The sequence below is a fragment of the Echinops telfairi genome, unplaced genomic scaffold, assembly GCF_000313985.2.
Source record: "Echinops telfairi isolate 266 unplaced genomic scaffold, ASM31398v2 ScPeMD7_2573;HRSCAF=3158, whole genome shotgun sequence".
In the NCBI taxonomy this organism is placed as follows: domain Eukaryota; kingdom Metazoa; phylum Chordata; class Mammalia; order Afrosoricida; family Tenrecidae; genus Echinops; species Echinops telfairi.
In genome coordinates, this window is record NW_022106471.1 from 7,092,848 (window position 1) to 7,116,976 (window position 24,129).

The 24,129-nt window shown below is 45.4% G+C and overlaps 1 protein-coding gene and 1 pseudogene across 1 annotated transcript in view; both read right to left on the bottom strand.

Moving 5' to 3' along the window:
* Window positions 1-24,129, bottom strand: part of SLC1A4 (solute carrier family 1 member 4) — an 85,660-nt gene that overhangs the window by 46,788 nt on the left and 14,743 nt on the right. The window lies entirely within an intron of this gene.
* On the bottom strand, window positions 12,190-13,188 carry LOC101641133 (annotated as a pseudogene).

Consider the following 24,129-nt stretch of genomic DNA (forward strand, 5'->3'; position numbering starts at 1 on the left):
ATATATATACACACACACACACACACACACACATATATGTATATATATACATATATATATATATAAACAAAATGATCCTTTAAAGGGGCAGTAAAATATGGTATGTTAAAGGAATGGCAATTAGGAGTCTCTAGTAATGTGCTCTGTATCGTAACCCAAATGCCATGCACACCACAATAGCATTTCAATACCACCAGTAAAAGCCAGGCAAGAGCAGTGCATCTCAGCCCAGGCACTGGTACGGCATATTGTGGCAAGAAGAAAACAACCAGAGAGTCACACACCAACAATTAAATGCTCCCACCTTGAGGTCGCCCATAGTTTCCACTCCCCTGTGATTGGACACAATCAGTCACATGGTTGCAAGGTTAACTCAAGCACAAGCAAACAAGCTAAACGCCCCAACCCCCACCCCATCCCCGCACCTTAGAGTCTGTTCCCATTCATAGCCACGCAGGGAGACAGCACAGAGCTGCCCCAGACGCCTCCAAGCTTGGAGTCCTCATGGAAGCAGGATGCCCCGGCTTTCCCCCTCAGAGCAGCTGATGGGTTTGAACTGGTGAGTAGTGAGTGCTTAACCTCTGTGTCACCAGAGCCTTTCCCCAGGAGTCTGCGGGAGTGCAATTCTCCTGGACGCTGGAAAGAGAACTAGCAATGCAGATGTGCGGTATTACCGCCTAGAAATACATACACGCACACACACAAACATGCACACACCCCATCGTTGCCATGGAGCGGGGTCCGACTTGAGGTGACTCCATGTGTGTCAAACAGAACTAACTGTACCGTGTAGGGTTTGCAGGGCTGTAACCTCTCAGAAGCCAATCGCCCGGCTTCTCTTCTGAGGCACTAGCAAACTACCAACTTCTGATTTGTCGTTGAGCACTAAACTGTTAGTAGCACCCAAGGACTCCCAGTGCCCGTGAGAGCCGCGCAGTACTGACATACACGGCGAGAGATAGGACTTCCGGACGCATGCCAGTAGAGTCAGCGTAGACCTGTGCCCCGGAGGGTTTTCAGACTGGCTTTTTTCAAGCGGATGGCCAGACCTTTCTTCCAAGTGCCTTTGGGTGGATTTGAACTCCCAACCTTTCCGTTTGAAGCTGAGCACATTAACCGTCTGGACCACCCAGGGACTCCCTGGGATGCACAGATGGTATTGAAATCTGTCAAACTGGATGCGAGGACCCAGGGGAGAGGAGGAGGAGGAGGAGACGAGTTCACCAGTGTAATAGCCTGAGATGGTGAATCCGGTCCCCTTGGGTACATTAGGGTTTGTAACTCTGGAGAGTAAAACAGTGAATCAGTAGCACTGATACTTTTGTGTAAATGGTGCTTGTAAGCTACCGTGACAGCTTTTCAACCCTCCTGTTGCTTTGCAGGTGCTTTACTCCTTAGGATGCTTCCTTTGAGGGACGGCTGTCATTTATTAGGTTTTCTGGTTGGCTGTGTTACATATGTAAGGGTCACTTATGGTAGTTAGGAAGATTATACTTTGTAGATTGATATGTCTGCTGTTTGGGAGAATCGGTTATCTTTGTGTCTGTGATTGGAAGTCTCTGAGGAAACTCCATTAATCCAAGTTGCAAACATGCTAGGTGTTTAGGGAGACCTTTATCTGTTAAATGCTTAAGCGTATTGCAGAGAAGATAAAGAGCAAGGGAAAGTAAGGGGTTTTCAGTTTATTTTTAACACAAAATTTATTAGATTTATAAGGAAGATAGAATCCATATGTTGAGTTTAAAGGTTTTAGTGTGTGGGGTGTGTGTGTGTGTGTGTGGGGATAAGGGTTTATAGATTACAAAGCTAATTCAATTCAACATGAATGAAAATACATATGACCCCAAGTGTTCTTTCCCCCACACAAAGCGCTCATGGGTGCTGAAAACCCAACCAGTGCCCCCTCTTCTTCTAATCCTCCTCAAAATAGCAATGGTGGGATGAGGTGCTTTGGTGACACACTGGTCCCAGGATTCCTGGGAAGCCCCTCCCAATTGTCCACAGCTGCCTCCTTTCTGATAAGTATGTCTTTTCTGATTGGCTGGGACCAGGCGGGTTATTAAATGTTTTCATGAGGTGAGTTGGGGTTGCTCCTTCCATCTGGTCCTCTCATGTTTGTGTGCCACGCTCTCTCCTTTGGTCTCAAAGTCAATACTTGAAGTTCTTTATCTTGACTTGAGTTTTCTTCTAGAACCAACTCCCCAGCAACTCTGCACCTATTTACACGGGCAGTGGAGAACCTCTGGCTCCCTTGCAATTCTGGAGACCCGGGGATGAAAACGGAACAAAACCAGTTGCCACAGCATTGATTCTGACACATGGTCGCCCCGTGGGTTGCAAGGAGAAAAAGCTCCACAGGCTTTTTTAGTGGCCTATGACCTTTCAGAAGCAATCACCAGGTCTTTCTTCCACGGTGCCTTTTGGGTGGATCGAAACCAGCAACCTTCCAGTGAGAGCTTGTCTTTATTATCTAATCTTGCTCTAACAGAAACACCACAAGTGGGTGGCTTTCACAAACAGAGAGTTCTTTTCTCACAGCTTAGCAGGCTAGACGTTGGAATGTTGAGTGCCAACTCCAGGGGAAGACGTCTCTCTGTCAACTCTGCAGAGAGGACCTTCTTTTCTCTGGGCTTCTGCTCCTCGGGCTTGGGATCTGCCTTCCCTCTTTTCTGCTTGCTAGCTTGCAGTTAACCTTTATATTTCAAAGTGACACACTATACACGAATCCTTTTTCAACCTGTGGGCTGAGTAAATCATTAGAGAGCCTGGTGGAGAAGAATATGGCATCAAGATCGGAGGAAGGCTTATTAACAATCTCTGATATGCAGATAATACAACCAAGCTCGCTGCAAGTGAAGAGGACTTGAAGCACTTGCTGAAGATCAAGGAGTGCAACATTCCATGTGGATTACAGCTCAATGTATAGAAAACCAAAATCCTCACAACTAGACCAATAGGATGGCGCAGGACCGGGCCGTGATTTGTTCTGTTGCACATAGGGTTGCTATGAGTTGGAATTGACTTGATGGCACCTAACCACAACAGGCGCCCTGCTGGTGTAGTGGGTTACCCGTTGTGCTGCTAACCTCTAGGTTGGCAGTTCGAAGCTACCAGCTGCTCCTCAGGAGAAAGACAGGGCCTTTTACTCCTGTTAATAATGATAGTCTCTGAAACTCACAGGGACAGTTCTACCCTGTCCTGTAGGGTCACTAGGAGTATCTACTCGCTAACAGAGAGTTTGGTTTGGTTTTTATCCTGAACACACCAAGGACGGCACATTCCCAAATGGGATTGTAACCACAGGCTTCGAGGTTAGGAGCTACAGCAACTGTCCACAAGGCCCAGCAAGTGCTTAACTGCATTTCCAGGCACACCTTCCTTGTTTAATTCCCACTTCCATGACCAGCAGCTGGCAAGTTGCTGAGACCAGTGTGGACCCCTAGTACATGGAGTGGTCTAACAGCAGCCAGCTCCGGTGTGCTCAATGTGTAGAGGTTTGCGGAACTAGACAGCAGAATGGAGTAGTAGTGGTTTATTGACTAGTGTGGCCGTCTACTTCTGAGCACTGTAGAGTTTGGTGCACTGGTCTGCTGGGCCGTGTAGTGTTTTGTCTACCACTCCCTATTTGGGGGGGGGGGGGGAAGACTCAGTGGTTCTCTTGACAATGAAAAACGCTTAGACTCCAGCCCAGAATCCAGGAGAAAAAGTAGCCATCTGCTTTTGCAGACCCCCTGGATCATTCCAGTGCCCCCAGGAGGCGGTAGCCCCCCACTCTGGGAAACACTGGTGTCAAGGTTTGCTCAGCAGTGAAGGGGAGGGAGGAGGCGGCGGCCTGTCAGCATTTGCATGCTTTTCTGCCACTCGTTGCCCATGTGATCATGCACAGGTTACTGGACCTTTCTCTTCTTTATTTTCATCTTCAAAAAAACTGTCACTAGTTTACTCTGTAAGGCGCATGACTCCTGACTGGGAAAAGGCTTGGTGAATGTTAACTAATCACTAGCTAATAACGGCTTTAGTATTGTTTTGTACAATCTGGTTTGGTTGCTTCAACAATCTAAGAGCAAAACGAAACACTTCAAATCCTAAATTCAACCCACAGAAACTGAAGCAAAATTCTTGCACAGGACACATGTGACAAATGCAAAGATGGACCCCAGGGTGATAGAGGGGTGGGTGAAGGTGGAGGAAGGGGAGATGCTTCCTGGTGAATCAGTCGGCTCTGATTCGTCATGTTATTTTTCCTCCCTCATCTCCTAGCTTGGCTTCCTCGGCCTCTGGCGGCAGGCAGCTGGGGAGTCGGTGAAGAATGAGACACCACCTGCCCAAAGGCCCTGACAGAGGCTCGCCAGCTGAAACATCCACATTGCATCATGAAAGGTCACTGCCAGTCTGCAGGAAGAAGACCGGGCATTTGGCCTGCTTTGCAGCTGACCTGGGCCCTTGGCCAGCCTCCCCATGGGTTTGACGAGCCGCTGGAGTGGGCGGGTATCAGTACCTGCTCCCCACCTCCCCTCCGGCAGCCTCCTCCCACTCACAGGCCCCATGTCAAGGTCATGAGTTTTGAATCATCTCCCTGTTTGGGCTGCTCCAGCTTGAGGTCACTGGGATCCTCACTCTAATGCAGTGGAGCCAGACCCACCTTCTTGAGAGGAAATACACAGGGCCCATTCAGCAGTACCCCAGCAAGGTGAACTATGCAGAGGACACAGACTGACCTCCCCCTGGCCCAGTTGTGCTGGCGGGAGGGGCCCTGGCTAGGATGTGAGCGGAGGAACATGCTGATTCTTTCGTTTTCCTCCCGCAGCCCCTAACTCCATTCTGACAATAAGAAAAAACGTCAGCCCAGCCTACACACGTCTCACAACCAAGTCCTATAACTGAGTAAAGCATCAATGGTCTGGGCAGCTAACTGCCAGCGACCAAATGTCCCGTGGGCCTCTGGCACAGCGGGTAAAGGGGAAGGCGGTTTGAACAGAGGAGGAACATTCATTTACCATAGCACTTCAACACTTTCAACCCTGGTTCGTGACCTGTGGCCAATGTACCCATATCAGTGTACGTCGTTTAATAACAGGGGGAAATGGGCATGTGGAAACTCTGTAGCATTCTCACAACTTTCTTTCTGTAGCTAAAATAGAAAGGATTCTTTTTAAAAATCTGCACAGGAGAGGCCTGCCTGTGAGACACGCCTCCCCCCCACTCCTCCGAAGCCCCTGCCGGGTGCAGGGTTAGGAGGGGACACGTCCAGGTGGATGCAATGGGCAAGACTTCCCTTGCAGTTCCTGGTCCACCCAGGAAGGGCCTTCTGTCCTGCTGCCCCATTTGAATGTTTCCCCATGAACAGAACCGACTTTCATAATCTGTTTGTTTTTAATGAATAACGGAACAGAACAGAACTCTGAAAGAAAGTGATGTGTAGCCCCTTCTCTCAATGAAGGTTCACCTGGGTCTCCTCAGCCAAGCCGAAACCTAATCTTGGAATATGCTATGATGCAAACATTCTTTAAGTCTAAATAGGAGCTCTATCCATTTAAGATAATGTTTCCCAAGAGTATTGACCATTGGCCACATATGATTCTCCCTATAATGAGATGGAACGCGTCCAACACATGTGGCTATGATATTGACAGGGCACCAACAGCAGACACGGGTATGCAATAGGACATGCTTGTATCAGAGGAGGCTGCGGAAGAATCTCCTGGTTGAATTTCCTTTAGGGACGAAATGAAAATAGAACGTTTTCCTTTATATTTTCTTAAAGGAAGGTAAACATTTTTTCAATAGTCAGGTTTCATATTTTATAACTCACCTATTTCTATATGGGAAACAGCTTTGTCATGACTGTGAGGTATGCCGAACCTATGCTCTTGGTGGAAGATGATATGAAAAACCCCGTTGCGTGATGCAGGCCTACCTCAGAAATAGTGTGGGTTCATGTGGCAATCAAGCGAGTCATATGGATTTTTGGGTCCCCCAGCGTATGTAAAAGTTCACACCGGGCCTTAGTCTATTAAGTATGGGATAACATTATGAAAAAGTTTGGAATATTGTGAGGATTTCCAAAATGGGACACAGAGGCATGAAGGGAGGCTTCCTAGATGCAGGGTTACCACAAACCTTCAATGAGTAAGAAGCTCCTTGTCTGCCATATGCAATGAAATGAGGCATGCCTGTGCTCTTGTCCTCTGAAACTGTTAACTTCTGTTGGGCCAGTTCTCAACAGAAGTGCCACCTGGTCCCAGGCGTTGTAGGTTAGGCTGTCACGATCTGTAGGGTTTTCAATGGCTGGTTAGTGAAGAGAGATCACTGGGCCTTTCTTTGCAGTCTGTTTTAATCTGGAAGTTCTACTGAAACCTTGTCAGCATCAGCAACAAAATTTCCCACTGACAAGCAAGTGGAAGCTGTGCTTAAAGTACATACTGAACTACCAATGCCTCCTTGTTGTAGTGTGGGGGGTTGATTGTTTCAGTGATGCTGGAAGCTATGCCACCAGTATTTCCAATGCCAGCACTATCCCCCATGAACAGGTCTCAGTGAAGCTTCCAGGGGAAACACAAATTACAGTGAAGGAAGAGGCTGTCCATTTCTGAGGGATTAGCCTCTGAAAACCTGTGAACAGCAGTGCAGCATTGTCAGATATACCACCAGAAAATGAGTCCATCAGGTTGGAAATATAACCTGGGTGTGATAGATAGGTTTATTGTGCCAACCTGGCCAATAAGAACATGTGAGATTAACAAGGATGCAGTTTGATTGGAGGGCAAATTGCTAAATGGTTCGACAAGCCCTGCCTCTCTCTCTCCTGCTCTCTGGTGATTGGGCCAGCGTGAGACTGCTAGTTCTCTGACTCAACTTGTGAGCTACACTACCCATGGGACACCCAACCTGTGGATCCTGTTGCTAGAGCTTGAGGTTCCTTCGAAACCTGCTTCGTCACACTGCTGGTGCATACATCACTTGAGCTTGAGACTGTCGGACCTTATTGTCTTGCTGACTGTTGGTGACCCACCCTGCTGTTTGCTGCCTGTGGCTGGACTGCCTGCATTGCCCTACAGAAGGCTCAGCTGTCTGCTTCCTGGACCTTGGACCCAGCGACCCTCGTGAGTTGAAGGACTTCCAGTATATTAACTGTTCCATGAAAGTGAGTTGAACTGAGCCCTCTGTACTGCTGTGTGAGCTAATTAGCTGTTATATTCCTTCATGCTGTGGCTATCTATCATCTATAATCATAAGTATTCTGGTTGTGTTTCTCTAGAGAACCCTGTCTAACACACTGGGGAAGAGCTGCCTCCTCAAAGTAGAGTCAACCTTGATGACATGCATGTAGTAAAGCTTTTGTGACCTTCGTTTGCTGATGGAGCACGACTTAAAATGAGAACAAACAGCTAAGAACATCCATTAACACCTGGAACTTGAATTGAAGTATGAATCTAGGAAAATTTGGACATCATCAAAAATGAAATGTATAAAAATCAATGACTTAGGTATTAGCTGAAATGGACTGGTATTTGCCGTTAAGATTCAATCACATGGCTCACTATTCTGGGAATGATGAATTCAAGAGGAATCACGTCCCATTCATCATAAAAATTAATTCAAGATCTATCATAAAGTGCAATACTGTAGTGATAGGATAATATATACATGCCTACAAGGAAATCCAGTTAACACAGCTATTATTCAAATTTATGCACCAACCACTAAAGCTAACGCTAAGGAAATCAAAGAATTCTACCAACTTATTCAGTATGAAATTGATGAAACATGCAATAAAGATACTTTGATAATGGCGATTGGAATGCAAAAGTTGGATACAAAGAAAGATCAGTAGTCCGAAAGTATGACCTTGTGATAGAAATGAAGCTAGAGATCATATGATAAAAAATGCTTTTTGGATTTATTTTTTTTAAAAAATCATTTTATTGGGGGCTCTTACAGCTTTTATAGCATTCAATACATCGATTGTATCAAGATTATTTGTACATATGTTGCCATCATCATTTCCGAAACATTTTCTCTTGAACCCTTGGTATAAGCTCCTCTTTTGCAAGACCAGTGATTTCTTCAACCTGTTTTTCCACCAATGTAACTACCCATCATGTGACTCTCATAAGATGGAATACACAGAAATCAAATAAGACTACATCTGTAGGAAGAGACGATTGAGAAACTTAAGATCATCAGCCCAGAAGAAGGGCAATGGCTGACTGAAACAGACCATCAATTGTTCATATGTAAGTTCAGGTTGAAACGGTAGAGCATGAAAGCAAGTCCACGAGAGCCAAAATAGGATCTTCAGCATATCCCACTTGAACTTAAAAACATCTTAGGTATAACACAGTGAATCACAATGACAGAAGACCTGCCAAATGGCGGGATGACATCAAGGACATCTTATGTGAAGAAAGCAAAAGGTCATGAAGAAGAAAGAGAAAGAAAGGAAACACAAAAGTGCTGACTCTGCAACGACATCCACTCTACCAACAAACTACGGGCCATGTGGCAGCGACTAGGAATTCCAGAGCACTTCCTGTGCTCGTGCGGAACGCGTACATGGATCGAGAGGCAGTTGTGCGAACAGACCAAGGGCATACTGCCTGGTTTAAAATCAGGAAAGGTGTGAAGCAGGGTTGTATCCTCGCACCCTACTTATTCAATCTGTGTACTGAGCACATAATCAGAGAAGCTGGAGTATGTGAAAAAGAATGCAGCCTCAGGATCGGAAGAAGGCATATTAACAACTTTCCATATGCAGATGACACAACCTTGCATGCTCAGAGTGAGGAGAAGGACACACTTGTTGATAAAGATCAAAGGTCACAGGCTTTGGTATGGACTGCAACTCGGTGTAAAGAAACTCCTCCTAATGGGATCAACAAACATAACATCATCATAAATGAGAAAAAGATTGAAGCTGTCAAGAATTTCCTCTTGCTTGTATCTACAATCAATGCTCATGGAAACTACAATCCAGAAATCCAATGGCATATTGCATTGGGCAAATATGCTTCACATGACCATTTGAACGTGATAACGAGCAAAGATGTTACTCTGAAGACCAAGGTGCACCTGGCCCAAGCCATGGTGTTTTCAAGTGCTTCATGTGCATGTAAATGCTTGAGGGAAGAGTACAGCAGAATTGATGCACTTGAATTATAGTGTTTGCAAAGAATATTGAAAGTACCAGATACTACCAGAAGTACAAACAAACCTGTCTTGGAATGTATCCAGCCAGAATGCTCCTTAGAAGCAAGACTCTATCTCATGTACTTCGGACATGTTATCAGTCGGACATGTTCCTGGAGAAGGACGTCATGCATGGTAAAGTAGAAGGTCAGAGAAAAAGAAATGGAGATGGATGGACACAGAGGCTACAACAGTGGGCTCAAACATAAGAACAATTGTGAGCTTGGCGCAGGACCAGGTAGGTGTCACTGTGATTAGAAACTGATTGATTGGCACCTAAGAACAGCAAATAGTGTTCATTGTTTCATGGTGAACAGCTAACATCTAGATCAGTTTTGTCTTTTGAAATTTGAAGCTCAGATTGTTCATTTTCACCTTAAAGCATTCTAAATTTAGAATCCTACAACCTTTCTTTTTATTTATTTTAGCCATAGGTTGAAGAACAGATTAGTTAAATATTGCAGTGTATAATTGTTAAATATCTGGAAAAAAAATACTGAAATTATGAGACATGATATGTGACATTGGTAATCCATAGATGAACACATATGTGAACATAGGATCTCATTTGGATGCATATGACAATAATTTGAACAACATGGCATGACTAATCTAAAAAACTCACTGCCATTGAGTCAATTCCAACTCATAGTGACCCTGCAGGACAGAATGACTTGCCTCTGTGGGTTTCTGTGGGCTTCTGAGGCTGTAACTCTTTTCATGAGTGGAAAGCCTTATCTTTTTCTCACAGTGCAGCAGGTGGTTTTGAATTGCTGACCTTGCCGTTATCAGCCTAAAGCTTAACTGACTATGCCACGAGGGTTCCTGGCATTGCTAATAAAACTCAAACTGCCATCAAAACAATTCTGATTCATGAATTCCAACTCATAGGGACCCTATAGAGCAGAGTGAAACTGCCCTTGTGGATTTCTGAAACCAACTCTTTACAGGAGCAGAAAGCCTCATCTTCCTTCCGAGGAGCGGTTGGTGGTTTCCAACAGCTGACCTTATGGCTAGCAGTCTGATGTGTTACCCACTGTACCACCAGGGCTCCTTATTACCAGGGACTTTATAACTAATAAGGGCTTTATTATTATTTTTGTCATATAATGTGTTAGGCAGAGTTCCCTAGTGAAATGACACCAGGGCACTTTATATATATATCTTTGTCATATAATGTGTTAGGCAGGGTTCCCTAGTGAAATGACACCAGGGCACTTTATATATATATCTTTGTCATATAATGTGTTAGGCAGGGTTCCCTAGTGAAATGACACCAGGGCACTTTATATATATATCTTTGTCATATAATGTGTTAGGCAGGGTTCCCTAGTGAAATGACACCAGGGCACTTTATATATATATGTGTGTGTGTGTGTATGTATATGTATGTATGTATATATGTATAAACATATATATATGTATATACAGTGAGAACTAATATAATAGCTAACTATTCCACACAGCAGTACAGAGGGTTCAGCTCAACTCACTTCCATGGAACAGTTGATATACTGGAAGTCTTTCAACTCACATGGGCTGCCAGGTTCCAGGTCAAGGAAGCAGACAGCAGAGTCCTCCTTGGGACAAGGCAAGCAGAGTCTGCCATAGGCGGCAAGCAGCAGGGTGGGTCACCAACAGTCAGTAGACCGTTAGCAGGCCCAGAACGATATAGAATGCAAGCAATGCAAGGCATCAGGATGCACCAGCCTCAAACTCAAGCGATGTACACACCAGCAATGTGGCGAAGCAGGTCTCGAAGGAGCCTCAAGCTCTATCAACATGATCCATGGATTGGCCTGGTCCACAGGTAGTATAGCTCACAGGTTGAGGAAGAGAACTAACTAAAGCAGCAGCACACTCCGATCACCAGAGAGCAAGGAAGAGGAGGCCAGGCCTTGCAAAGCCATTTATCTCTTTGCCCTCCATTCAAACTGCGACCTGATTGATCCCACATGCTCCTATTGGCCAGGTTGGCACAACAAACCCACCTATCATACATAATAAGCGATTACGAAAGTGCAGCAACTCCATCATGTCCCTGTCAGTTACTTTAATGGAACACTTGGTAAAGTTCTTCAGCACAATTTAGGAACCTGATCGTAAGGTAGACATCTAACCTATTCTAAATTATAGATCGATTTTACTTTTAAAAAACCCAAAGCTTACCTCAAGACTTCTTTAAATAATAGTCTGTCCTAGGAGCTTTAAAAAAAAATCTATTTAGGAGGGAGGGGAAAATGAGGACCTAATGTCGGGGGTTTAAATGGAGAGAAAATGTTTTGAGAAACGATGTACAAATGCGCTTTACACAATTGATGTGTGTATGGATTGGGATAACAGTTGTATGAGCCCCTAATAAAATGTTAAAAAAAACAAAACAAAAAAAAATCTATTTATACATCTTAGTACTAAATCTATTGGATCCTACTTTCCCAAAACAAATTGCCCTTGACCTGCTTCCTGGACCCCATGTGTGTCAGAGTAGAACTGTGCTCTGCAGGGGTTTGGTGGCTGCTTTTCCGCAGGTAGATCGCCAAGCCTTCATTCCAGGGAATCTCTGGGTGGACTTGAACCACTAATCTTTTGCATAGTTGCCCAGCACTTAACCACTCATGCCACCCAGGGACACTGTATCTTACTTTGAAAATCCAAGCCAAACCTGTTGTCATCCCATCAATTCCACCTTTTAGAAACCCTACAGGATAAAAGAGAACTGCTTCACAGGGCTTTAAAGGTTGTAAATCTTCCTCCCCCACCCTCCCACCCCACCGATTTTTAAAAGATATGTATTCTGTGTCATGATCAGACGATTGCATTTAGCAATCAACAGCATGAGTGCAAAGAAAAAAAGCCTACATTAAAACGCTTTGTTGGAATGATTCACACTTTCCATAGAGCAGAGACTAAAATAGTTTGTGATATAGTTAGTCACACATACAATCCTCAAGTTCTTTTGCCCATACACATGAGCATTGTCTCAAATATGCCTTCTTTGTATCAGTTAGGCCCTGCCACCAGTGTGCTTGCCAGAGTTCGTAACTTGTTGTAACTTACAGCATCCCTAGGATACCTCCTGCTACGCTTTGTTTCTTGGTAATTATTAAAATCTCTGCCACTGCCAGAGTTACTGCCATTGCTTGGACCGCATAGCCACTTTGGTTTCGTGGTTTGGCAAAGTATTGACCTCCACCACTGTAAGGGCCAGAGCTTCTGCCTCCAAAGTTTCCTCCCTTCATCGGTCCAAAATTGGAAGATTGATTGTTGTAATTGCCAAAATCATTGCAGCCTCTGCCACCTCCCAAATTGCTTCCATCATTATCAAATCCATTTTAGCCATCCCCACTGCCACCATATCCACCGTCACCATAGCTCCCATCAAAGCCACCAGACCCAGTGAAATTTCCACCATTCCCATCCAAACCACTTCTGCAGCCACCACGGAAGTTTCCAGAACCACTCAACTTCAATAGGGCTTTCCTTACTTCACAGTTGTGGCCTTTCACAGTGTGGTATTTCTGAATGACAGACTTACCTGAGGAGCCACGGTCATCAAGGATTGCACAAGCAAAGCCCCTTTTCTTGCCACTCTCTCAGTCAGTCATGATTTCAGTCGCTTCAATTTCCCATAATGCTTAAAAGGATTGTGTAGGTGATGCTCTGCGGTGTCTTCTTTGATGCCTCCGACAAAGATTTTGTCACAGTTCAAATGGACACCTGCTCTTTGAGCGTCTTCTCATGAGACGGCCTCTTTGGTTCCACAACTCTTCCGTCCACTGTGCGGTCCTGCATTCACGGCAGCATCCGCCTCCTCCCCAGCCCAGGACGTGATGGACCCCAAGCCTCTGGAGCCCATGGTGTTTGGATCACTCAGTACCACTCAGGCTGTGAGGGACCCCGCTGGCTCCGAAGTCTCTCGTGTGTTGCGTCAAAGCTCAGCCTTCCAACGAAGGGTTTCTACAGCTCGTTGGGCTTTTGAGGAGACTCAGATTTAGACATGACCACGTGTGGGGCAGCAAAAAAATAACACCTGACGATGCTTCCTCCAAGGTGTCCACAGGCGGAAAGGCATAGACTGAGGAGCATATCTAAAGCTGTAGATCTTTTAAAAAAATTTTTTAATTTGTTTTTAAAGTTGTAGATCTTTATAGAAGAAGGTGGCCACATCTTTCTTCTCTTCAGTGGCAGGTGGGTTCGAACTGCCATCCTTTCTATTTGCAGCCAGCACTTCAACCAGTGGCCATACATCGATCGTACTTTGACCCACTAATTGTCATTTTCAGATTCCAAGTGGATAAATAAAGACGCACTGTACATTGCAGCGCATGTCTCTCAGCAACAGCAACATAGACTTAAGCATGGATCTTCCCCATCGCGGTGGTACGCTCACAGCCCGGCTGCGATGTGACTCTCAACGACAACCCGGAGCAAGTCTCCTCATCTCAGGACTGCCTTAGGTTCATAGACAAAGGCTTCTCTCCACCAGAGCCGCAAAGCCTCCTTGGGCTGTTTCTACAGACACTGGTGCCGAGTAAAATAAATCCTCTTATCCTGCATTCGATGCCAAATGACTCCTTTTTTCTAGTGTAAACATAATGTCTGTAAAAAATAAATAAGCGTCTTGCTTTAAAAAAAAAAAAGCCTGTTGCTTATAAAAGTCATATAGGCTTATTTTAAAAATAAAGCGAAGCATCTCAAACATACGTAGCTTAGCACAAGTTCCCCTTGTGGGTAACGATGAGTGCTGTGTGTATTCTTGCCGAGTTTTTAAAAAGGCACGTGTAATTTTGAAATGCATAAAAGTGTATATGTAGCAGAGGTTTCTGGCTGCCTACTCAACAACCCCATTTTGTTCAGGTGATTCAAGTTATTTGGGCCTGCTGACAGTCGGCTTAAGAATGAGGCAGAGTCTACGGCCATACCACCCTGAACGTCCCAGATCCCCTCTGATCTTGGAAGCTAAGCAGGGTTGGGCCCGGTTAGCTCTTGGATGGGAGAATGGGTCAGGATGCACTCCAAGGCAATGAAACTCAAGAGGAAGTCAGCTGTGGGGGCGGAGGAGGGGGTGGAGTGTCTTCTGAGAGACTCACAGCCTCAGGCAGAAGCAGCCTCTCTTCCACTGCATCTGGTCACATCAGAATTATGATAATGAACTATGGCAGCCCTCCTGTGTCCATGAAGGAAGGAGCCAAGGAACCCAGCTGACATGTTGAACATGGACAAAACAGCAAAAGTCCTTAATGTTTGTGGCCAGTCAACCAGGGCTTCCGTCGTTTGTAGCTGACCCCGCTGCTGCTCTGGAGTTGATTCCAATTCCTATCTACTTTTCATACGTAGAACGGCTCCTTGGGGTTTCTGAGGAGGTAACGTTTTTACAGCAGAAGTAAGCCTCATTTCTCTCCCTTGGAGCAGCTGGTGGGTTTGACCTACTGACCTGGTGGTGAGTCTAGCCCAATATTTAACCCGTTATACCACCAGGGATCCTTTGGATAAGCCTATCCCAAATGATAAGATTGTCCCCAAACCAAACCCACAGCCATCGCGTCCATTGACATTCCTAGCAACCCTAGAGGACCTCGTAGAACGACTCCAGGGTCTCTCAGTCTACATGGTTACAGGAGCACCCAGCCTCCTCTTCCTCCGGCAGAACAGCTGCTGCGGTCAAACCAGCAGCCGTAAGTTAGCAGCCCCAAATTCAAATTACAGCTCCTAAGTTGCACCAGGGCTGCTTCTGATGGACCAGGCATTTTTATTATTACTGCAGACGTGGGATCTGATGATCTTGAGGGATCAACGCGTCCCTGTTTCCAGGGAAGGTTCCATGCTTTAAAACTCAAAATCGCGTGTCTCCGAAACCCTTTCCGTTTCTGGAGCTTTCCTGGACCAGTGGTCATCTCCCTTAAGAGTTAGTTCTGTAACCTGTCGTTTCCACATGTATCTCTTTTCTCATCGACACATGAACATAGAGCCTTTCATTTGGGGTTCCATAGAGTTCCTCAGCTGGGTGGCTGTCCTAACGCAGTTAAATCGGATCTACTGCCGCCTGTAACTTACTCTGTTTGTGAGAGGAGAATCGTGTCAGTCTAAGCACTCCGTTCTCAAGTCTTCCTGCCCCTCCCCTGCCCTCTCTTTTTAAATTTGTATAGTAAAGTGATCTTTGGGTGTGTGGCAGAATCCATAACCCCCACCCCCACCCCCCCAAGGCGCTGTATCATGTTTTAACTAGCTGCTTACTCCTCTGCTTTCTTGAAGGGAACTCTCGGTTGCCTTCTCTTTTAATCCCACCAAATGCTCTCTCGACAATGGGTCCCATCCCTGTGCACCCCCAGGCTGGGAGCATGAGCTGCTGATGTCCCCACAAAGACTCTCTGGGCCTGCGATTCTCTCCAAATGAATTCTTCCGGGTTTTCAAACCTGAACCGAACTGATTAGAATCTGGATTTGTCCTGAGAAGCAGAAGGAACTAATTTCCTGGAGAATGATTCGGTCGAGAATATTTTGTTTCACGTGCCAGACATTGTTCAGAATGACCCTTGAAGGATGTTTTCCTTTGGGAGATGAGTCAGGTGTCAGCCGGGGTCACCACAGGAAACAGGCAAGATGGTGCAAACTGATGTGGAGAAGCCCATCTCGGGGGTCTTTCCTCACAAGAACTCTAGAGGTTGGGGGGAGTCCTGGGCCTCCTTCAGAAGTTCAGTGTCACCCTGGAGAACCCAGCGTTGGTCCATCTCCCACTCTGCCATGCTCAGTAATGAACTCACAGGCCCCAGGTCTCTGGGTGCTGTGTGAACCCAGCGGAGAGGTTGAAAGGTCCACAGGAGGGATCGTTGGTTACAGAATTGGTAACGAGGCTGGAGGGTGGAGGCACGTTTGACTTCTGCTTCCTAGCAATCAGCCTGCGGGTGCGGATGCAGGCCAGGATTTTACCCTCATTCTCCTCAAGTTAGAGGAAGTCCGATCCCTCCCATCTTTACAACTTCCCTTAACCCCAATCACATCCCAGCCTCTGCTGAACAATCACTTGAGTAGTCAGCTGTGACAGGCAAGACCAGTCAGAATCATGCCCTACATCCCTTAAAGGAACCTGCTGGGGGGAGTGTGGACATTACCAAGTGGTCGGGAGGGGAGTGCCAGATGGATTGAGGTCAGGACTCCTTAGTGGGCAATGGTGTCACCAAAGATAGGACAGTTCCCCAAACATCACTGGGCGACAGTCAGGGAATTGAGAACTCTCTTAATTAATGTTTTCATTATATTGTGGTTAATGGTTTAGGCTTAAATGGGATAACTAGGAGGTTTCTCATTGGGGGGGAAAACTGCCTTTGACTCAGTTATTGAGCCTTCAAAATCCCCCCACACCGATTGTTGCCGTTTGGAGGTCTTTTCATTATTAACTAAAACATAAAGGCCGGCAGGTTTTGGAATTGGGAAGATGGGAGTTCAAATCCCAGCTCTCCCACCGTTAGCAGCAGCATCTCTCTCTCTCCCCTCGGTTTGCTCATCTGCCCAATGGCGCTCACAAAGCTGCACCGAGCGTGTTGGCGGCGTGCTTAGGCCAGTTCCTGCACCCAGAGGGCATTGTGCAAATATTTTCTCTTCTCGTTTTAGACCAACCAAATAACCTATCTGGTTTCCTGACTGGCAACAACTCAAATACAAATAGCATGTTAAGATGTGCAGCATGGTTTCCAGGAAGCTTGTGTTTTTAAAGTTCCTTCTAAAAGATGGTTGGCAGGTGCTCTGTGAGGAAATCAAAACCGTTTCTCACATGTGAAAAGAAGGCAAGCAGCTGGGGTCTCATGGGAATGGATTCTATTACTGTTTGTCTCCCCGGGGCTGTCATGACCGTGGTGGTGGTGGTGGTGGTGGTGGTGGTATGTGTGTGTGTTCACCAGAGATTCACCTTCAGATCTTTATTATTTAAAAGCAAAAAAAATCAGTGTGGTAGGCTGAATGGTGGCCTAATACTGAAACCTGAGAATGTACTGCAGTCTGCAACAAAGGAAATTAAGGTCGTAAATAGGATTAAGGTTGCTAATCAACTAACCTTAAAATAGAGAGGCTATCCTAGATTGTTCCCACATTGCAATCACGGAAAAACCCAACTCATCAAGTCACTTCCGACTCATGGTGACACTGTTAAGACAGAGTAGCACTGCCCCTCTGCATTGTTGAGCTAGATCTTTATGGACACAGAGAGGCTCACCGTGGAGTGACTGGTAGGTTCGAACTTCCCAATGGCTGATGGGTTTGTGTAGCCCAACTCTTTACACACGAAGCCACCAGGGTTCCTTATGGAATTACACTCACTCACTCACTGCCGTTGAATTAATTTTGACCCACCAGGACACTATATGACAGGGTAGCCTGCTCCTGTGAGTTCCCAAGATTGCAACTCTTTTTTTTTTTTTTTTTAACATTTTATTAGGGGCTCATACAACTGTTATCCCAATCCATACACACATCAATTATGTAAAGCGTATTTGTACATCATTTCTCAAAACATTTTCTCTCCATTTAAACCCCCGACATTAGGTCCTCATTTTTCCCCTCCCTCCCCGCTCCCCCCTCCCACATGAGCCCTTGATAGTTTATAAATAGGTATTTTGTCATATCTTGCCCTGTCCAACATCTCCCTTCATCCACTTTTCGGTTGTCTGTCCCCCAGGGAGGAGGTCACACACAGTTCCATGTAATCGGTTCCCTCTTTCCTACCCATTCTCCCTTTACCCTCCCTGTTTTGCCACTCACACCACTGGTCCTATAGGGCTCATCCATCCTGGATTCCCTGTATTTTCAGTTCCTATCTGTACCAGTGTACCTCCTCTGGTCTAGCCAGTCTTAAGATTGCAACTCTTTATGGGAGTTAAAAAATCCCCATCTTTCTCCCAAGGAGCAACCGGTGGTTTTGAACTGATGACCTTGTGGTTAACAACACAGTACTTAGCCACTACGCTACCGGAGTGCCTAGTATGAAGATCCTTAAATGTGGAAGAGGAATACAGAAGAGTCACCGACAGTGATTCGATGTGAGAAGGACTCAAGCTACTAAGGCTGACTTGGAAGATGGGAAAGGATCAAGAACCAAGAACCAAGAACTGCTGCTGTTTCTAGAAGCTGGAAAGGCCAACAAAAGGCTTTTCCTTTTCTCTCTAGAGCTTCTAGAAAGGACCACGGCTCTTCTGATGCCTTTATTTTAGCCCCATGAGACCCACCTTGGACGCCTGATCTTCAGAACTGGAAGGTAATAAATGCATGTTATTTTAAGGTACCCAGAGTGTGGCCCTTTGTTAGGGCATCGACAGGGACGGAATGTGAGTCAACACAGGCAAAATGACCTCTGGGCAGTAAACTAAACTGCAGGAGCCCAAACACCCTCTCATGACAAACCTTGCCAAACAAAAGGGCAAAGACAACGTCCCTGAAACAGTTGGCACACAGCAGTCCGTGGAGCCAGCTGTTATCAGAGCAACCTTCCTTTCTAAGGGGGCCTTTGAAGAACGATGGACAATGGAATGACAAGATAATGGCATTTCCCCACGGACTTTTCTCCTGGTCCTTCAGGACGAGGAGTCTGGTAGTTGGACAAATATACTCAGAATGAAGAGGAATAAGCAAAATGTCATCGTCATCATCATCATCATCATCATTATTCCGTAGGAACATGGGACGGAGCAGTAGCCAGGTAGGCTGGTGCAGTTGCTCAGAAAATCCTAACTGCCAGTGTCAACAGAGGAGGAAACAGTAAAACGGAGTGCGTACACAGAAGACAAAGAAGGCTACGCTAAAGGTTTTCTGGAGCACCTCAGGGTAGGATGTTGTTGCTGTTGGCTGCCATTGAAGGATGCTCTAACTCACGGCAACGCCATGGCACAACAGAAAGCTGCCTGGTCCTGATTTTCAGAAGTAGATTGCCTTTCTTCCTAGTTCACCTTAGCTTAAACTTGTTCAACATCACAGCAACACGCTGGACATTGGCAAGGAATTCAACCCGGGTCTCTGGGCAGGAATGTGACCACTGTATCATTACCAATGTCCCCGAATATAGGATAAAAGCATCTTCATAGTTGTGTCTCATGGGGTAGACTAGAGAAACAAATTCATAGACACTCTTAGGTCTTTAAGAAAGAGGTTCCTATACCAGAGCAATTAGATATTGAGAAAACATCCCAGCCCAGTCCAGAGCAAGTCCATAAGTCCAATATTAGCCTATGGGTCCGATAACAATCTATAAAGTCCTCTTCAGGCTCACTAAACACATGCAATGACGCCGAATGCAGGAAGATCACAGGCCAGTGGGTGGGAAGTCTTGTGGATCCAATGGTGTTGTAAGCATCTCAGCACTGGCAGGGGTCTCCATGTGGCTTCTCCAGCTCAGAGCGCTAGCATAATTCCATGTGTCTTGTCAGTAGAGAGTCTCTCAAGGAGTGAGCGGAGAGAGAATGTGTCTCCCACCTCCAAAGAGGAAATACAGGAGTTCTCAGAATCCTCAGGAGAAGGCCATGCCCACACAGAGGCCTCATTGGTTATATCCTGATTGACAGGTTAGACACCACCCCTACACTCTTAATCTTCAAATTGACACCAGATTATGTAACTACCACAATAGCTCACCTCTAACTTTGTGGCATGGGTGTTCAAGATAATGATGCATTATATCTAGAAAGAATTGAACCTGTTTCTTTTGGTGTGATTAAGATGATAAGAATATTGGAAATGTTTTAGGGGGGAAAACTCATTTCAAATGGTTTGGCTTTCTTTTAAAGTTTAGTACTTTAAAAGAAGTAAATCTCCATTATGCAAGTAACACCTGACATCACACCCCTTTTACCAACATGAGGTCTGGATGTGTTGGTGTTGGGTTAGCAGTTCAGCCCATCAGCGGGGTACATCTAGAGCATGTTCAATGGCTTAGTTCAAGTCCTTGCTTCTGCCCTGGTGCTCTGTGCTCTGTGGCTCTCCCTGACACTGTGTGGTCCTGGCCCCTGCAGAGACTACAGGGGCAGGTGGCAGCCTGCCCAGAAAGTCCTTTTAAAAAGGAATCTGTGTGTTGGAAAATCCATGTCATTTGTCAGAGACCTTTTGTAAGAACAGAGAGAAACCTTTTTATTTTGTTTATGTTCCCAATGTTACCATTAATGATGATCAGACTTCTCAGATGATTGGAGGGATGTCAAGGGGCGTGTTATGTTCACTAAATCTTATATATGAAGGTTTAGGAGCTTCAAAATACTGATGACATTTGTAGCCAATGACTTTCTGTCTTTCGCGTGGGTGATTTGTTCCCTACCTCTTCTGAGGTCACCCCTCATCTGTCAGTTTGTTGTACTGTGTGGTAGCATGCATCTTGCCACGATGCTGGAAGCTACGCCACAGCATTTCCAACACTAGCAGCGGAATGTCGTCGTCTGATACAGCACAAGAAGACGAGCCCCTGAGGTGGGAAGGCACTCAAAACAGGGTGACCTCTTTAAAGTAGAATTGAGTTTAATGACAGAGATGGAGCAAAGCCACTTGTCACTGCTTGTCAGTGTGTCCCTGCTGCTGTTGGTGGCTTGTGTGTGGCTGTGGCGCTCGAAGTTAGGCCACTGGTATTTCAAATGTCAGCAGGGTCTCTCAAGGTGGACAGGTTTCAAAGGAGCTTACAGTCTAAGAATAGATTAGTAAAAGGGAAATCGCAATCCACGACTGAGGAGTTAGCCAGTGAAAGCTTCATGAATACCAACAGGGGTGGTCAGGTACAGTGCTGGAAGCTGAGATGCTCAAAATGAGTGCTGCAAGGTATTCAAATTACGACTGAGGAAGGGCTGCCACCTCAAAGTAGAGTCTACTGTAATGATGCAGATGGAATGAAGCCTTTGAGACCTTCATTTGCTGATGGAGCATGGCTCCAAGTGAGGAGAACCAGCTGCAGACATCTGTTAATAATCAGAACGTGGAATGTAAGAAGCACGAGTCTAGGAAAATTGGAAGAAATAAAAGAGGCAATGGAACACATCGAGATTGATCTCCTAAGCATTAGTGAGCTGAAATGAACTGAATCTGGCCACGTCAGACAACCAGACAATCATTAGCTTTCCTGTGCCAAGAATGACAAATTCAAGAGGGCTGGCCTTGCCTGCATTGTTAAAAGGGCATTTCAAGATCTATCTTGCAGTGCAATGCTCTGGTAAGATAATTTCTGTACACATACAAAGAAATCCAGTTGATACAGTTATTACTCAAATTGATGGACTAATCACTAAAGCTGGCATGAAGAAGTGGACCGACTTCTTCAGTATGATGGTCACCGGACATCCAATCAGGATGCTTTGATAATTATTGGTGGTTTGGAATGCGGAATATGAAAATTTTGTCAATTTTAAGTGGAGTGGCAAAATCCAGATTTTATAGATTTTAGTAGAGTCCTAAGCAGCAAAAAATCAAGGGACTGCCTGAAAACCCCCCATGGGAAGGGGTTATGTCTTTATAACAAGGACTGGCTGCACGCAACTGCCTACCCGACTGACAAGCAGGGAATTCATGTACTCACATAATAAGAAGCCTGGAAGTGGGCAGCCGTGGCACTGTCTCAGTAGCTCAGCAGCATAAGGGTTAATACCACCATGATTCTCTTTACTCTGTGATTTCAAGGTGGCAGCTGCATCCACCTTCAATGAGAAGGAAGAATGCCAGGCTGTTGTCTCTTTTAAGGAACGCAAGAACTGTCCCAGACGTCCCAGAGGATGACAACTCCCACATCACTGGCCAGAACTGTCTCAGGACCATCCTTAGCAGCAAGGAGTATGGGAAGGCAGGTATATGGCTGGGTGCATGGCTGTCCTGGATAAACTTAGGATTCTGTTAGGAAGGAAAATGTGGGATCGATTCTGGTAGATAATAAAATGGGGCTGCAACAGTCATCATTTTTATACCTTGATGCTCTCTTAGGGCTTAGAATAAACTTTTTTTAAAGGGGGAGAGCACTAAAATAATAATTAACTGAAAAGGTAGAAAGGGAAGCAAGATTTGAGTTGACTGTGCTCTGAAAGATTCTTCCATCAGATGGCAATATTGATGTTATTTTTTTCCCCTTCTTTCTAATTTCTAGATGATTGCTCCCTTTCCTCTTGGATAACAGCTGTGATATAGTGAGTGCTTGCTAGGTACTGGGCACTAGCATCATCACATTTGTGTGTGTTAACTTTAATCCCTACCACAACTACGTGAGATGGATATTGCTATTACTGTATATCAGGGATCCTCAAACTTTTTAAACAGAGGGCCAGTTCACTGTCCCTTAGACTGTTGGAGGACCAGACTATAGTTAAAAAAAAAAAACTATGAACAAATTCCTATGCACACTGCACATATCTTATTTTGAAGTAAAAAAACAAAACGGGCAAAAACACCTGGCAGGCTGGATAAATGTGGGCTGCATGTGACCCGTGGGCCATAGTTTGAGGACCCCTGCTCTACATTATAATTGAGAAAATCAAGCTACAGAAAAGCTAAGCAACGTAACTTTAACACAGCTAGAAAGTGACAGAGTTGAGTTAGAAGTAAGGTTTCCAGGGATAGAAAATTAAAATCCAGACTGTTCAGTTAAATTTAAATTTAAGGTAAACAAGAAAAAAAAATTTTAAGTATAAGAAAGTATACAACCATTGGGGTCTACCTATATTGAAAAATGATTCCTTGTTTGTCTGAATCACATTGAATTGAACAGCTATGGTGAAGTGGATGTTCTTAATACTGCTCTTCTATCCATGTCTCTATAACTCCCACCAAAGGATTGGATGGGGCTATGCAAATAGGATGTGTGTGAAACACTGTTAGAGGGGATTGATCAGTTTTGGTTACCATTCATCTGAGTTTAAGAGTGCTAATTTGGAAGCAGGAACAGAGACAATTCCCAGGACCATCATGGAAGAATAGCCACTCGTAGGGCATGTTTGAAAAAACACCCTGCCTGAAGTGGGCGAAGGCAGCAGAGGCTATGGCATGCTGAGAGCAGAGGCCGAGGCACGGGACCATGAGACAGAGCAGAGGAGTCCACCAAGACTATGGGACCGAGACAGAGCAGCGGGTGGGCTTCCTGGCCCATGGAGACCAGAGGCCGAGATAGCATGGGACTAAGAAAGAGGCTGAGAGAGAGAGAAAAACTTGCTGGCTGAGGAGAGCCACTGCTGCAGACCACTGGCCATATTCTTACCATTTATTGATCCTACTTAGGTAGCCCGTTAGCTTCCCAAACAGACCTGCAAGGTGCTGAGTCTTACTTGTGAGTTCTGTGTGGTCATGGCAATGAATTACTGAATCCAGCAGAGTGCGGTGAGAGTGACAGTTGGTGCCGTCAAAGAATCAAAGAAGGATGGGGGTGGAGGCCTGTCTGACCTCTGCTTTGTGGCAGTTGACCTGGGGCTGGTGTGGAGATGGATTCTCCTCCTCCCTTGCGTGACCACAGGAAGTCAGATGTGGCCCCCATGCCATTTCCACAGCAGCCTTTATTTATTTATCTGGGAACCGTAGTTAATAACTCAGGCAATGCAATGTCAGAATCTGCTCCCTTAACTACAACTCCACACTGTCCTCCCTGACCTGTCAGTTTATTCTTCATTTTATTACAGCCTATGATGATCCTGCATGTTCCCTTGTTCACCTGTGTGCCTCTAGCACCTAGCTGCTATGAGGGGAAGGATCTATTTGTCCAGTTTACTAGTGAAGCGTTGTGCCCAGAACAGTGCCTGGCACATAGTAAGCCAAACTCATTGTCACAGAGGCAATGCTGACTCACAGCAACCCAATAGGACAGGGTAGAGCTGCCCCTGCCAGTTTCCAAGACTGTAACTCTTTTTTTTTTTTTTCACATTTTTTTTTCTTTTTCTTTTTTAACATTTTATTAGGGGCTCATACAACTGTTATCCCAATCCATACACACATCAATTGTGTAAAGCACAT